At 38.7% G+C, this 16,769-nt stretch overlaps 1 protein-coding gene across 1 annotated transcript in view; it reads right to left on the bottom strand.

The window, feature by feature from the left end:
* Nucleotides 1–1,874: 1,874 nt before the first annotated feature.
* The window catches only part of LOC136884714 (exportin-5), a 34,307-nt gene continuing 19,412 nt past the window's right edge, over nt 1,875–16,769 (bottom strand). Inside the window, exon 4 of the transcript XR_011018898.1 lies at nt 1,875–2,426. The gene's annotated coding sequence lies outside the window, so the exon portion shown is untranslated. The remainder of the gene's footprint in view (nt 2,427–16,769) is intronic.

The raw sequence follows: 16,769 nt of genomic DNA, 5'->3' as shown, positions 1-16,769 counted from the left end.
CCCTTTGTTGGTTTATTGGTATTGTTACATGGAACATTGTGTCAAAAACTGTATAAATCCTGTCTTCTCAATATTTATTACAACGGGAACTAATATTAAATGCATTGTAAGGCAAATTTTTAAAACAACTAATCCACAATTCTGTATTTGCTACCAGCTCCATGGCCCTGTTTAGTTCTACACCTCTTCTTCAAGTGCAGGGTCTGTTCTTCGAGTCCTTAAACATCATTTTGTACAGTTGTGGACATCATTTGGAATCTCTGTGACCGAGTCCATTATTACTCTGTATCTGCCTTTCCATTCACCTCACATGAACCCCACCACCAAAGCAGGTTTATGCATACAGCTTCATCCATCAAAATTATTCCTAACTTAGCCTTTATCTTCTTATTTCAAGTACCCTCCTGTCATCTGATTTTACAACAATCTATCTCACTACCTTCATGCCTGTTACTTCCAACTTACAAATAAGATAACCAGAGTCCACCTAACTTTCACTCTTGTACAGAGAAGTCAGTCTGATAATAGATTGATGTAAAGATAGTTTCATCTAAGAGCTGACTTCTTTTTCCTTACAGAATACTGTTGATTGAAACTGCAAGTTTTGCTATACCTTACTGGAGAATATGCATCCCAAGTACTAGAAATGATATGCCTGTTCCAGTTTTGTATTCCCAGCCTGACATTCAGTTCTCTTAGGTTTCCTCCCTACTGACATCGCTCTAGTCTTGAAAATGCTAATTTTCATATCATACCTCTTTTCAAGCTTCAAATACAGAGAATTTTCTCTAGATGATACAAGCGAACAGTTAACAGGATTTGATCTGCAAAATTAGTCCATAATCTTTCCATGTACCGGTAACCACCAGATGAAAAATAGTTCTCTCTGCCTCCTCTGATGAGGTGTTTACAGATCTTGTTGCTCAACTCCCAGTTGCCCAAGTGTTGAATATAATTACAGTATATTTATTTATCTCAAGTGTGATTGTGATGTGTGTTACAATAATAAAATATTTATAAATTGGTTTGTAAGATGGTGTCTTTTCTTGAGAGAACCCAATCCTGTGTCTCAAAAAGGGAGAAGTTTCTCCACTATAAACTATAACATCTTGCGGGCTCTGATTTCCGCAAAGTTCCTTCCATACGAAAGCTCACTGGCTGGTGCTGTTCAGACAGTAAAAGGCCAGACGGAATGAACTTGTGCCATGGAAAAGGGGTAAATCTCTCTTGTGGGATTTTACCTGTGTCAGCACGTTCGCCCAGTCCATTCTTCCTCTTCGTCATTGAGTGCTGGAGGTGCAGCCACGAATAGGGAAAATACTGAGAAGAAAATACAGCGATTTGTTGGACAAATCTTCGTGTCAGTAACCATTGCATCAAGTGGTACCTGGGGAAATGAGGGCCTCAATTTTATCAAAGAGGTTGGCCAACGGATTGCTCAGATTTCCAGCGATAAGCGATCAACTGCTTATCTTATTTAGCGCATCAGCATTGCCCTAATGCATGGTAATGTCACATCCATTCTTGGGGTACTACCACCTGGTAAAAAGCTGGATGAAGTCTTTTTTCTTTACTGCAAGAGTTTCTATTTTATGGATATTCAGCATTACTGCCAATGGTAAAAAAAAGTTTTAAAATTACCCATCCCAGGGAATAAAAAGATAAGTAAAAATATTAAAGTTCTTAGGGAAAGCATTTTTTTGTTTATGAACAATACAAAATCACTGATTCTCCAAATGTTGTCAAACCATTGTGTTATAAGAATAAATTGACAATACAACATATCAAGTAAGTGATATTACATCAGTCTTGGGACTAGTTTAGCCACTTAGTGGCCATCTTCAGCCAAATAAAAATTAAACAAATCATGTGATAACTGAAACATATGTATACCAGACAAAGACAATGTTTTAGGAATAATTATAACATTAAAATATATATAATAAGTTAACAAAAATTAAGGTTATGTTTTTCTTGTCATAATATGATGTCTTTAAGTTGCCTGAGGTCCTAAGTCAAGACATGCAATAAAGAAAAATTCTGCTGCCTTCGGTGACATCATGCGTAAGGAGCTTTGCTGTGACCTAGCCTATATGAAACACCAGTTAAAAACAGTGGAAACTTGTTTAAAACATGGTGCCATTTGTACTTTCTCTGTATAGAAGGCAGAGTACTGGCACACAGTAATAACATAAGAAAGCAGATGATGACTTAGTATAGAAGATGACAAAAACACTGGTTGCCTGGTTACCACAGTGTTGCTTTTCTGTCCACACTAAATTTCCAGACACACCTCCAGTGCAAAAACATATCCAAGTTGATACCTCTCAAACGTGTAGTGTTCAAATGCGGACATCCTTGTGTAGAAATACAGTGTCAAGTGATATTCTTTTACTTTCCAAAACAGATCGCTGTTAAGGATTAGTCTGAAAAAACGAAGGCAAGGAATTAGAACATTGAAAATGAGAGGAGAAAAAAAAAAAGATATTATGAGACTCACCCCTAATATGAAGTTTAATGTATACAAAGGGTGCCGAGCTTGCTACATGGTTCTGTTTTATATTTGATCAAATACAACCTCATTCTGCTAGACCAGGGGTTCCCAACCGGTGGTACGCAGGAATGTTTCAGGTGGTACACGTGGGCGATACAAGCATAGAGATAATACAGATAGCGTATGCAAGCATGCCAATCCGATGCATTGAAGGTAGAAGGAGAGAGAATAGATGGAACGCTTGTTACAAGTTACTTCTGTGAGAGTGGATTTTCTGAACTTTTATACATAAAAATTAAACATAGAAACAGAATAAGTGTTGAAGGGGACTTAAGAGTGAAACTGAGAGCTGTAATGACCATAGCTCATACAAACAAGGGAGTTTGATCAATGATATTCCTGGAGCACGTATATTAATAGTTGTGGAAATAAAATTAACAGCTCCTAGAATAGAAGAAACTCCTGCTAAATGGAGTGAGAAAATTGTTACATCAAAATTCCCTTACTCCTGATATTGATATTTTAATCTTAGGCAATCAGCAAGTTTTGCAATGAAAGTTGATTCGTGGTGATGTTGAAGGTTTTTTTTCTTTTTTGCTTAGTTTGTACTAATTATATAGAATTGTATGTTTTTAGACCTACGAGTAATTAAAAAAAACTGTAATTTGCAGTAATCATTTTAAATGCTATTAATATATTAATGTCTTTATATATTTTAAAATAAGAATTAGCAAGAACATTTTGAAAAATCTCTATATATTTATTGTTGAATTGATAAAGCCCAGTCAGCATTGAATTTCACAATAATTTAACTGTGAATTTCAATGCTCTCTGAGCAGTAAAGAAATTAAATATGTTGAAACTCCAAAAACTTTTCTGCAAGTTCATTGTGAGTTAACAAATAATTCACTGCAAAACAATTTGCAGAATAATGGGGTGCAATTGTGAAGCACATGTGAAACACATGTAATTCACATATGCTTAACATGTGAATTCTCTGTGAAATTCAATGGTGACTTGGAGGATTGAAAAAAACGAAATACAAGTGCATTAATAATTATTAACTATGAAATTTTCTCAGTAATTTAATTAAAATAAGCCAATGGGCACTTTTCTGACAGTAAATATGTTTCTAAAATATTTAGGACTGTTGGTACGCCAATATTTCTCAAAAATTGGAAGTGGTACGAAGTTGCTAAAAGGTTGGGAATCACTGTGCTAGACCATAAGATGAACCATCCAGATGCCACTAATTAATCTTTTAATTGAAGCCTTCAAAATATACAACTAAGTCTTGACAAAAGTGTGATGAACATTTTGCTCCATTTTAATAACCTGGCCATGAACCAGAATTTACTATTTGGTATATGAACCTGTATCACATGTTCTAAAGTGTCCTTTTGATATACATTTTTTTGACCTAACCTTTAATTAAATTCTGACGATACACTCCAATATTGTTAATTTTAGCCTTATACACACCTGTTGGTTCAAAATAACTAGTGGGCTGAGACAGGGAAGTGTTCTATCACCAATCCTGTTTACAATAGTAATGGATGACATCATGAGAACAGCAAAAGCAGCATATGGAGGAAGAGAAATGAACATGATGTTATTTGCAGATGATATTGTGATTTGGGGAGAAGACGACAGGAAGGTTCAAGAACAATTGAATGTGGTGAAAGGGAAGATCGAAGAATGTGGATTGAAAATAAGTGTAGAAAAGAGTAAAACTCTTGTTATGACTAGAGGAGAGAAAGAAGGGAAAGGTCAGATTAGACTTGCAGACAAGCCCCTGGAAGTAGTGGAAACGTTTAAATACCTGGGGAGTGAATTAATGGAGAATGCTCGACTGGATGCTGAGATTAGTAAAAGGATTCAAGCTGGAAGTTGTTTCTATCATAGTGTAAGAAATATGTTATGGGACAAAGATGTGCCAACGGAAGCAAAGGATACTATGTACAAGATGTATTACGTACCCATAACAACTTACGGAGCAGAAACTTGGACAATGACGAAGAAGGATGAGAGCCGAATACAGGCAGCTAAAATGAAGTTCTTGAGGAGTATGATACAGAAGAGTAGAAGAGACAAAATAAGGAATGAGAAAATCCGGGAAGAAATTGGAGTGGAAAAATTGAATGCTGAAATAGAGAAGAGCCAACTAAGATGGTTTGGGCACATAAAGCGAATGAGCGACAAAAGAATGCCAAAAAAGGTGATGGAAATGCAAATCGAAGGAAGGAGAGGCCGTGGACGACCACGATTGAGATGGAAGGATACCATCCAACGCAGCATTATAGAAAGAAACCTGGACTGGGACACAGTGTTGGAGGAGGAGTGGTGGAAATACCGAAGAAAGTGGAGAGGAACCATATTTGCCCCTACCCGGCTACAGATGGATAAAGGGCAATGATGATGATGATGATGATGATGATGATGATGATGACACACCTGTTTTAGAATTATTTATATTGGAGACCGAAACTTGTACCGAATATATGTAATTTTTATATATAATAAAAAAGCATTAAATAGGTGAAACGTTTTTAGCATTTACTTCCCTGTTTGTAACTGCTTTTCAATACAGATCAGCATGAAAGTCATTGCTCATGAAGAGAAAAGTAGTTTCTTTTTTTAATCTAAGGCTAAACACCTCATTCACTTACTGACAACACATACAATGCCGATTTCACACGGTATGCTGAAATAAAATGATGTACACAACACAGATTTATCTACGACAAGCTAACAAAGTGTGCTCGAACCATTCAGTGTTTTTGTCGAGGCCGGGATGAGATATTGCTCACCACAAGCCAATGGTAGGTCATCTGCCCACTTGCATTCCATTTCGCCTGCATGCCGCTGACTATCAGGGACCTTCTTGTGACCTTTGGACAGTAAATTACAGCAGCTGGACACCATCGACATTAAAAACAGATCAGATGCAAGGCTTTTCAGGCGTTTGCGCTATTAACCAGCGTTTCATCTTAGGTCTTACACTAGACTCATCAGAGTGGGATATGTCAGACCCTACCCACTGACGCTGGGATGTATGCAGGTGAACTTATTAGAAGCCCATTATAAGAGGCACAGTCTGATAACTGCATACAGGAGATAAATCTCCACAATGGAGTTATTGCCCGCCTAGCAATTCCAAATGGAAAATTCTAAGTTCCCTAAGGAAGGCAGTTATCAGACTGTGCCTCTTATAATGGGCTTCTGATAAGTTCACCTGCATACATCCCAGCGTCAGTGGGTAGGGTCTGACACATCCCAATCGGATGAGTCTAGTGTCAGACCTAAGACAAAACGCTGGTTAATAGAGAAAACGCCTGAAAAGCCTTACAGCTGATCTGTTTTTGACATGCTCTATTGGTGAAAAATATCTAATTCCCTCCGTGGGAACTTAGAATTTTCCAACCAATGACACTGACTTAAGAATCCGGAATCTTAATCTACAAGAGATGAACACGTCTTGTGAATATTATGTAAATACAGTAATTGTATATAAGCACATTCAATAGCCTATAATTGTAATTATTTAATATTGTAATTTTAAGTGGGGATGGGAGCACCTTTGTGTATGTGGGACTATGGCCTTTCTCCATTCGCCATCCCTGAATTGTACTTACAATTTGTGGAAAATAAATAATAATAAACTGCACAAAATTGTAAAAGAATTCATATATCTCGGAGAATGGATTAGTTGGAATGCTGTGAAATGCAAAGCAATGGAATCCAGGTAAAATAAACTCGAACTGGCCTTCCAACTAACAAAAGATACATACAACAAGAAATCCCTTTCACGGGGGGTTGGGGGTCCAAAATTAAACATTATAAAACAGTGATTAAACCAGAAGCACAATATGCAGCAGAAACACTAAACATGAATTTCAAAGGTCAGATGGAGAAACTCAAGCTAAAAGAAAGGAAAATTTTAAGAAAAATCGTAGGACCAAAATTTCAGGATAATAAGATAATACACTTCAAGAATGAAACACTCTACAAGAAAATTAATAATAATAATAATAATAATGTCATTTGCTTTACGTCCCACTAACTACTTTTACGGTCTTCGAGGTGCCGGAATTTAGTCCCGCAGGAGTTCTTTTACGTGCCAGTAAATCTACCGACACGAAGCTGTCGTATTTGAGCACCTTCAAATACCACCGGACTGAGCCAGGACCGAACCTGCCAAGTTGGGGTTAGAAGACCAGCACCTTAACCGTCTAAGCCACTCAGCCTGGCACAAGAAAATTGAAAAGCTCCCAGATACTATGCAAAAAAAAAAAAAAAAAAAAAAGGAGGATACATTTTTACGGTCATCTTCTCAGAATGAACTCTACTAGTTTAAGCAAACAAGTCTTTGACTTCTTCCGTAACTGCAAAACAAAATCCTCTACAGAAGCTGAAAAGGCCTTGTAGAATTAAAAATTACAGAAAATTCACTATTCGATCGAACAGCTAAAGTAATAACCAAGGACGAAAATATAAGGTTCCGAGACAAATCTACATTAAAAACCAAACCTATTATTTCGGAAGATGAGAAGAAACTAAGATCAGAAAGAATGAAGAAATAATGGGCACTAAGAAAAGAACACCACACAGAAAAATGATTGATTCAACATACGCCAAATAGGGTGAAACGAAAGAAGAAACTGCACAAAGTAGTTTGCATCGATCTGATGTGGACCCTGCTAAGATGATGATTGAAACGACAGGTTCTTCTACCTCATTCTACATGGCTTGGCATTCTACAGTTCAGGAAAGGAACTTAAAGGTGGAGGATGTATAACAATAACAACCCACACTTGAAAACACCAGAGATTTTGTATTTACACAGTAAATTCAATGTCACAGAGCTGAACCATTTCATTTCACATATATACACACATATACACAAGAGCTCTTCAAAATCAATAGTGGTGTTAGACCTGCAAACCTTTACAACTCAAGCAGTTATCAACAAATCATTATAATTGTTGTACTCACATAATACATATGCCACCTTCAGCTACACTGAACTTAGGAATACAAGACTGGAATGTTTCCAAACAAAACTATCTGCAATCTTCAATGTTGTTCCTTTAGAGTAAATTACATACTGATACGAGTTTTTCGCTTATGAAGCAAGACCTAGCATAGTGGCTCATGCAGTTTCAAGATGGATACAGAATATTACAGTATCGCTACTTTTCTATGCTTTATATTTATGAATACCTACTATTCATGATATATGTTCTGCTATCTTGGCAACTGCAACGCACCAGATGGTGGTGCCAAATTAGACATTCAGAACCGCATCAACAAGGCAAGGGTTGCCTTCACACAACTAAGACCCATATGGAGATCCAAGCAACTTCGAGGAAGCACCAAGCGATATTAAATCGGTGCTGCTGTATGGGTGTGAATAACGGAAAGTGACCAAAGGGTTCACTAACACATTACAGACCTTCTTGAACAGATGCTTAACCCTGACAGTAACACGTTTATAAATATCGCTTTAGTTACACCACACGTCTCGAAGACATGCCACTCAAAGCCTATTATTTAAAGTTACGTTAAAGTTACCAGACGGAATGAACAAGGAAGTGGTGTTGAAGGGGATAACTCTCCCCTCCCTTTGAGCACTAGATGGCGTTCTTTCGCACAAGACATCAGAAAGTCGTATGGTGTAATTGTCAGGGTTAATGAGCAACCAATACAGAAGCAGATCAAGAAGAGGAAATGGCAGTGGACTTGGCATGACAAAGGATCGACTGTGAAGCAGGTATTGTACTTGAATGGAAAGTTGCAAGGCTGTAGGACACTCGGTAGACCGCTAATGACCTGGAAGAGATTCACGGACCAAGAACTGGCAGCAGTCAATAGGACATGGCAAGATTTAGTCTGGAATAGTGTGTTGAGGAAGATGTTCCTGGAGGGCCTATGTTTCACTAGGAATTAAAGGACAATTGACAGAGGGCGACTCAAGGAACTAGTTGAGTTTTACTATCTTGGTAGCAAATTTAACACATTGATGCTGAAGGCTGTATGGGCTGTGCAACTTGGTGGAGAACGAACCCTGCACGGCACACGTTCTCTAGTTTTCATCATTGTTACTACAAAACATACTATGTGCGTTGATCAGTACTGCAGTATAACATTTGGTTCATATAGTTCTCAAAAAAGATAGATGGCAGCAAACTACAGCTCTACACATCATATTCCTTTCAAATTGTGCCAGAGCTGTGACGACTTGACAGTAGTGTACATGTAATGCCGGCCGCACGCGAACATAATACTGAACAACAGCGATTTATATCAAATGAACAGACCTAACAGATCACACATAATATGTATGTACTCATTATTACATAGATGTACCTCTTGTACAAACAATTCTGAATGGCCTAAAAACCAAATAAACTCAATATCAGCCATACTTTATTAGTTAAGTGTATACGTTGAACTTTACAAAAACTGAAAAACTTAATAATTTCAATACACTATTTCCATGGTAAGGGATCAATCAACTGTATTATAGTATGAACTCAAATATAGTGAAATAAAAAAATACCTATGTTCAAAACTAGTATTTAATTTTAAAATCCACAATTAGCGATAAAAGGCCAGTCCAGAGGATTGAAATACTGTATTTACACGAATAATCCCCACACCCTAACTTTAGGTAGGCTGATTTTGAAAAAAAAAATGCCAACATTGACGCAAATAAAACCCGCACCCAAATTTTAAAAAAACGTGCGGGTGTTATTAGCGCAAACACGGTATATAAACGCGAATAATCCCTGCACCCTAACTTCAGGAAGGCTGATTTTGAAAAAAAAAATTCCAACACTGACGCAAATCAAACCCGCACCCTAATTTCGTGCCTCTATTTTTTTTTTTTAATGTGTGACTATTATTTGCGTAAATATGGTATACGAAAGTGAGCAAGACCGGGAGCCTCCGTGGCTCAGGCGGCAGCGCGTCGGCCTCTCGCCGCTAGGTTCCATGGTTCAAATCCTCGTCACTCCATGCAAGATTTGTGCTGGACTAAGCAGAGGCGGGACAGGTTTTTCTCCGGGTACTCCTGTTTTCCCTATCATCTTTCATTCCAGCAACACTCTCAATTATCATTTCATTTCATCTGTCAGCCATTAATCATTGCCCCAGAGGAGTGTGACAGGCTTCAGCAGCCAGCACATTTCCTATCCTTGCCGCTAGATGGGGCTTCATTCATTCCATTCCTGACCTGGTCATTGACTGGAAAACAGGTTATTTTTCTGAACAAGACCGCGATGTGCTGAGGAAAACAACAGATGTCTCAACAAAATCAAGAGAAGAGTAGCACTGGCCTAGTAATGCTTTCTGGAGAAAAAAAGAACCTGCGTAATAAGCACATCAAATTCCATACAAGGAGATTTCTAAAAAACCTTTGTATGGAGCATCTTGACACGTGTGTGAAACGTGGATGTTAGTGAAACAGGAAATAGCTTGTCAGCAGAAATGTGGTTTTGGAGGAGAATTACCAGAACTATTCTCTGGACCACCTTGTGAGCAGACTAAAGCGAAAGACTAAAGAGGGCTGGGAAGATGCGGGTGAGAGGGGTTGCACCTTCAGTGATGTCATATGGTAGGAGAGGGCGCAAGAGGGCATGCGTTTCATGCCTCCAGTCAGCACAAGTCATGGCAACGGTGTAACCAATGCGGACCTGCCATAGTTATTCAGAAGATGTCTTGACCACGAGGGTGCAGTTACGATCATAGTCCCTTTAAAACAGCAGTAGCGGTATGGGACTCTACTAATACGTTAATGAATTCATTCTTCCAAATGTGCTCAAGTTACAATTGGTGAGCTGTGCTGTGTTATAGTGTTGATGTACAACTTTCAATCGCACACCAGTTCATTTGGTAACCAAGGCGAGAGTGATGAAACTGATGAGGCAATGTGGTTTTGGAGGAGAATTACCAGAACTATTCTCTGGGCCACTTTGTGAGTAGACTAAAGCGTAAGACTAAAGCGTAAGACTAACGACGGCTGGAGAAGACGCAGGTGAGAGGGGTTGCACCTTCAGTGATGTCATATGGTAGGAGAGGGGAAGAATAGCGGAACTCACAGGAATAAGATCGTTCCACAAGAAAGAGGAGAGGAAAGAAAGATACCTAAAATCACAGGAAAATGCAAAGTAAAATTCACTGGACACTTACTTAGGCATGATACTCTTATACATAATATTTTCATAGGTAAGATCTTAGGGAAGGAAACAAGGGGACAATCATGAACATCTTATTTTTTAAATATGGCCCGTGAGATGGGATGTTCATCCTACTTGGAGATGAAAAGGACTGCTGAGGAAAGGAAACTCTGGCTGCAAAGACAAGGTTTAGCCTTTTGAAAGAAACTGACCAACTATTCATGAAGTGAAGATAAAAATACCTATGCCTAAGAAAGTCTTCCAGAGCAAAAAACATCTGCTAACTAAAACGATAAACACTGAAACAAGGAAGATATTTTATGAGAGCTCTGTCTGGAGTAAACTTACAGTAGATATAGATGTGAAAGTTGGACCCTGGGAAATGCAAAAAACAAAGGTTGAAAGCAGCAGAGACGTGGATGTGGTGAGGAGTGACCCAATAAGCAAGAGACAAAGGAAAAGAAACAACCAGATTCTCAAGGTATTCAACAAAAAAGAGGAATCCAATCCATGAGATTAAAACATGGAAGACAAAAACGGCGACACACATTTTCAGACACAGCGACGATGAAGGAAAAGTTGTTGGAATGAGGGCAATTAAGAGAGCCTTTCCATTACTTATATTGACCCATCAGGTTTCTTTCTCCCTCTTGTGTTTCTTTGTTACCAGTCTTTTAGCACCTGTATTCATTTTCAGCTTTTCTTTGTCTCTTCCTTTTCCTGTATTCACTCCAGCTTTTCCTACATTTCCCACATCAAGACTAAAGATCTGTCACGATGTCCCTCAATGGGTGTTGAAGCCTGCCCTTCTGATGAAGCCAGAAAGTGGAAATAAGCTCATCACAGGCCGAGAAGAATTGAATGTAGAACACAAAGTTCGATCAAATATAAACAGGATTTTTGTTCCAGAATATCAACAGTTGGTAGGACTAGCCTCGCGCTTCTGCTATGCTACGGCGGGACCATTAGGAGTGGGGAGAGCATGCTCTTAGATATTTCCCGCCGTTTCATCAGTAACGCTCGTAATGTCGGAGCAACAGATGCATCCTTCCAATGCGCAATGTATAATTATAAAATTTCTTGCTCATGAAGGAGTTACAGCGGCGGAAATTTGCCAGAGATTGACTGCACAGTTCGGTGATCAACCATTGTCAAGGACGCATGTTTGCCTGGCATAAAAAGTTCAAGGAAGGATGAGAACGTGTGGAAAATCAGCAACATGATCGCCATCCTTGGACCAGCATTGCAGACAAAAACATTTGTGCGGTTAAAGACATTACTGACGACGAGCAATGGGCGAGAGTATCAGAAATTGCAGAACAAGTCTGAATCAGTTATGGGAGTTGTCAGGCAATCATCACAAATGACCTACAGTTCCATAAAGCGTGTTCCAGATGCGTGGCCCCATACTGCAGCTCTGTCTCCAAGCTACGAGGATGGTTGCCTAGTTGTACTTCCTTTTAAAACAATAATCACCACCACCACCACCACCTCTCCAAGCTACAGGAAAGGCACTGGACTACATTTGATCATCCTCTTTACAGCCCTGACTTATCACCCTGCGATTTCCTTTTGTTCGGACCGCTTAAAGAAGCTTTAGGAGGGCAACGATTTGAAGATGACGAGAGTGTGGAAGACTTTGTGCGCTTTTTACAATGAGGGCTTCAAAAAGCTGCCCATACGTTGGGACAAATGCATTTCCAAAGCAGGAAACTATGTGGAAAAACAAAATTGTACTTGCCTTGTTTTTTTTAAATAAATAAATTAAATAAAATCCTGTTTATATTTAATCCCCCCTCGTAACTGGAATTGATGAGGGGAGAACCTATCTCTCTGAAGATGACAATGCATGAAGATTGTCCATGTACTTTTATATTTACTTTCTACTTCTCCCTCTTTCCACACTGACCTATCACATGTTCCTTTCAATTTTTTCTGACATGATGATCATGTTATTTAAAGACATTGAAAATGGTAATGGTCTTAGAACATGCTAGATTACAGACGACTGCTGTTTAGTCAAATGGCCTGCAGATACTGGAGTACGACATAGTCAGTGTAAGGACATTCTCAGCTGTATTGCTCGTCTTTCTTGACCGGGTCTGCTACTCTAGGATCACGAGGCTGAGCGAACCACATTCTAGCCCTCAGTCTAGAATTAAAATCCCTGGACTTATCAAGAACTGAACCTGGGTCCTCCAGGTCATAGGACAGGGTAATTTTGTGTACAGAGCTACCATATTATTTATTCTAATCTAATGCATACTTTCTTTACCCAAATTTGGTCTCCAAAATCAGGGTGTGCATTAGAATCAATGGCACATTAGATTCATATGAGAAATTGAAAATTATGGTCAACTTTCTGCTTCTGGATGTTCTTTGGCCCTGTTTGGGTTACCTCCTTGATCATCATTTCTTGCTTCCACTTTGTACACCGTTATATTTTATTTTACTACCAATACCATATTTTTGTGCGCACTGTTCGTAATAAAAAAAACTTTTGCGACCATCAAGATATGGAAGACAGTAAGTGAAGGGTTTCATATGAAGCAAGCTTCTATCAGAAGATAATACTTCATGCAGAAAATCATGGAAATAGGCAGGCTGCAAGAGAATTCTGTGTAGCAGAGAGCAACACAAAACAGCAATGGCTTCTAAACTAATGAGGAAGTTCACTGGCCCAAATTAAGACTTGCTGAGGTAGACAAAGAGGTTTTAAAATGTGTACAGTTCATAAATGGAACTCCTTGTAGCCTATGGACCAAAATTACATTACAAACGCCAGCAAACATTTATTTCAAGCCTTTTAAAATTGAGGTGCACTTTAGATGCACGAATGTATTAAATGGCAATAACAAACTATATGTTTCTACAATACGGTACAATCCATAGGTGAAATTAGTTTTAGAAGTCCCAGAAGAAATTGTAGAGATGATGACACTGACAATATAATCTTCCAGCGATTGAGTAGTTCTGGTTCTATAAGGGATACAGGAAGTGAAAAAAACAATGCTGAAAGAATGGTTACCATATGAAGATAATCATGATTTCCCCCAAATTCCTTTTAACGCCTGAAAGAGAGAGAGAATCATCCTTTTATAAAATGCTGACACCTACCTGTCATCAACAGGTTAGTTAATATAATTCCAGCAATAATGCCATCCAGTAGAGATGAGTGGCAACAGAAGAGTTCTGTGGTGATTATTGTTTTAACTCTTAGTGCCAGGTGGCCGATCTATCATCCATGTGAGCTGCTGTTAAAAATGTAGGAGGCCGATCTGGTCGGCCATGTTTTTCTTTCATCAGTATCTTGAATGCCTGCTGCACAATGGCAGCGTAAGTAATAACCCCAGAAAGATTGAACTCTCTGGAAATATCTATAACATGCGATATCGATAGCAGTGAAGTTTTATAAAAACTTTCCTGCGATACATTGCAAGTTTTTGCACGTGGTAGCTCTGCTCTGTGCCGATTCGTGTTGCTTGTTATCTCACTTGTTTATAAAAACCTAACCCCAAACCCCATGGCACTACGGCGCTTGGCCTACCAAGCGACCGCTGCTCAGCCCGAACACCTGCAGATTACAAGATGTCATGTGGTCAGCACGACGAATCCTCTCGGCCGTTATTCTTGGCTTTTTAGACTGGGGCCGTCATCTCACCATCAGACAGCTCCTCAATTCTAATCACATGGGCTGAGTGGACCTCGAAACAGCCCTCAGGTCGAGGTAAAAATCCCTGACTTAGCCGGGAATCGAACCCGGGGCCTCCGGGTAAGAGGCAGGCACGCTACCCTTACACCACGGGGCCAGCCTCACTTGTTTATAGGGTTGTTTATTTACCTCTGATAGTGTAAAGATGGGTAAGTGTATGAAAGATGATGAAATACACAATGTTTTAACATTAAGTGATTTATCGACAGATAAGTGTTCGAAGTAAGGAATACGTGATTGTGTATATAACCTGCATGTGCATAATTTTGTAAAAATGCGTAATTCTCAAAAAGTACTATCCAGAATTGTATAAAACTTCAGTTTTTAAAATTAAAAAATAACCGAATATTCTTACAAAGGTATCATACCCATGATAAAAATACACTATAAAAGGAAAAAAATAGGTCAAATTTTGAAATTTTTAAAAATAAAAATTTGTACATTTTTAAATGAAAAATGAAACACTATTGTAATTATAGTGACACATGTTCTCTATTTACCTGTGTGCTATGGAAAAAGAGAACAGGGATTTACCTCCAAAAATATAAGTAGGAGAATGTTTTTCCTTAGTGTGTGCATTTGCATTAAAATTGTGTTGGCATTCTTATCGCAACCACTACATTACAGCCTGGCATCAATAAGGGTTGAAAAGAACAGTCAGCGCAACGTTATTGTAAATTTAGATTTCTTCCAGCTAAATAATATTAGGGCATTCAAAGTAAACACTGCCTTTCATCCCCCCCCACCATCTCCTTTTATGACTCCCTTTTCACTTCTTTTGATAGTCATCTTCCTGATCAACATGGATTCATGACTATGCGGTCTTGCATCTTATAAAAACAATCGCAATAACAACTACTACCTAGTGAGTGGTTATGCGGTTTAGGGTGACGTAGCTGTGAGGTTGCAGATAGTGGGTTCGCACCCCACTGTTGACAGCTCTAAGATGATTTCCCATTTTCACATCGTGTCAGAATAATTCTGGGATATATTTCATCACTATGGTGGTTATGTCTTGAAATACAGTACCAAACTGTCATTTCAAAAGATATGTTCATTTTACATTATGTTATTGTCTTCTGGATATTCCTTCTTGGTTTCCTTATCATTTGAATAAGAATATGTATTAAATATAGCATGTTACGATCACTTCTTATGGAAATCAAAACCCACCAAATTTCAGGCTTATATAACATTTATTCTTTTACATAAAAAGTACTGCAAGAGTGCTAAGAAGATCCGAGAAACTCTACAACTAAAGGAATTTCGTGCTTGGAGTAACTACCCGCACAAAGGGGGAGAAGTTCCACTATTTGCCGAAGTACCATCTGCCAACTCATGGGTGATGAAATGCTGTCTTCCTTGGAATGGAGAGAGATGCTAAAAATTATGGCAATGGTCACCCCAGTGCCCACTCTATCTGGACGTTCTACACGCACAGGCCACTGCAGTGAGAGTTACCTTGCATTAAGCGTCATAACACCGTGGGATGTTTATTAGCGAGCAGTCTCAAAGAAAAAAACCTTGATGTTCATGAAGAAGTCCACTGTGTAGCCGTATTGATATAATTGCCATCAATTGGAGACAAAACAAAACAGAAATCATTGACCCTACGATAAGGTCTGAATACTGTTTCCCAGCCAGATGACTTAGATAAAGAAAAACAGGATATATATACTTCCAGAGAGCCTACAGCGTCAGGAACATACAAGTAAGAGGGACTGCTTCTGGGTGCTAGAGGGACCATACTCAGAAATTTTGTCGAATGGCAGCAATCGTACAGACTGGGCAGAAATCTTCAAGACAAAATTGTTACGATTATAAAATTCTCAGTGGCAATATTTTCTTTTTACAAGTTGCTTTATGTCGCACAGACACAGATAGGTCTTAAGGCAATGAGGGGACAGGAAGGGGCTAGGAATGGGAAGGAAGCAGCCGTGGCGTTAAGGTACAGCCCAGCATTTGCCTGCTGTGAAAATGGGAAACCACGGAAAACCATCTTCAGGGCTACCGACAGTGGGGTTCGAACCCACTATCTCCTGAATACTGGATACTGGCATCAATTAAGCGACTGCAGCTATCGAACTCGGTCAGTGGCAATAATGCGGAACCATTTGTATGGAAAACATAGTATTTAATCTCCTCCTGAGAGCATAAATTTTTTTCATATTCATCAGTACATTCATAATTCTTTTCGAAACAAACAATGCAATTAAAGTATTCTTTTTTCAAATAATTTGTGAGCTATTCTGTGTCCTTTGGCAAACAAGTATTGGTGTTAGAATAAATAAAACAATTCTTAATCATACTTATTTTATATTAAGGTTGTAATGACCTAAAATAAACCTGGATGTTAGGATCTAAATCATGGCTTTAGATTTTT

The sequence above is a fragment of the Anabrus simplex genome, chromosome 13, assembly GCF_040414725.1.
Source record: "Anabrus simplex isolate iqAnaSimp1 chromosome 13, ASM4041472v1, whole genome shotgun sequence".
Lineage (NCBI taxonomy): Eukaryota > Metazoa > Arthropoda > Insecta > Orthoptera > Tettigoniidae > Anabrus > Anabrus simplex.
This window is presented reverse-complemented; position numbering and strand designations above follow the sequence as displayed.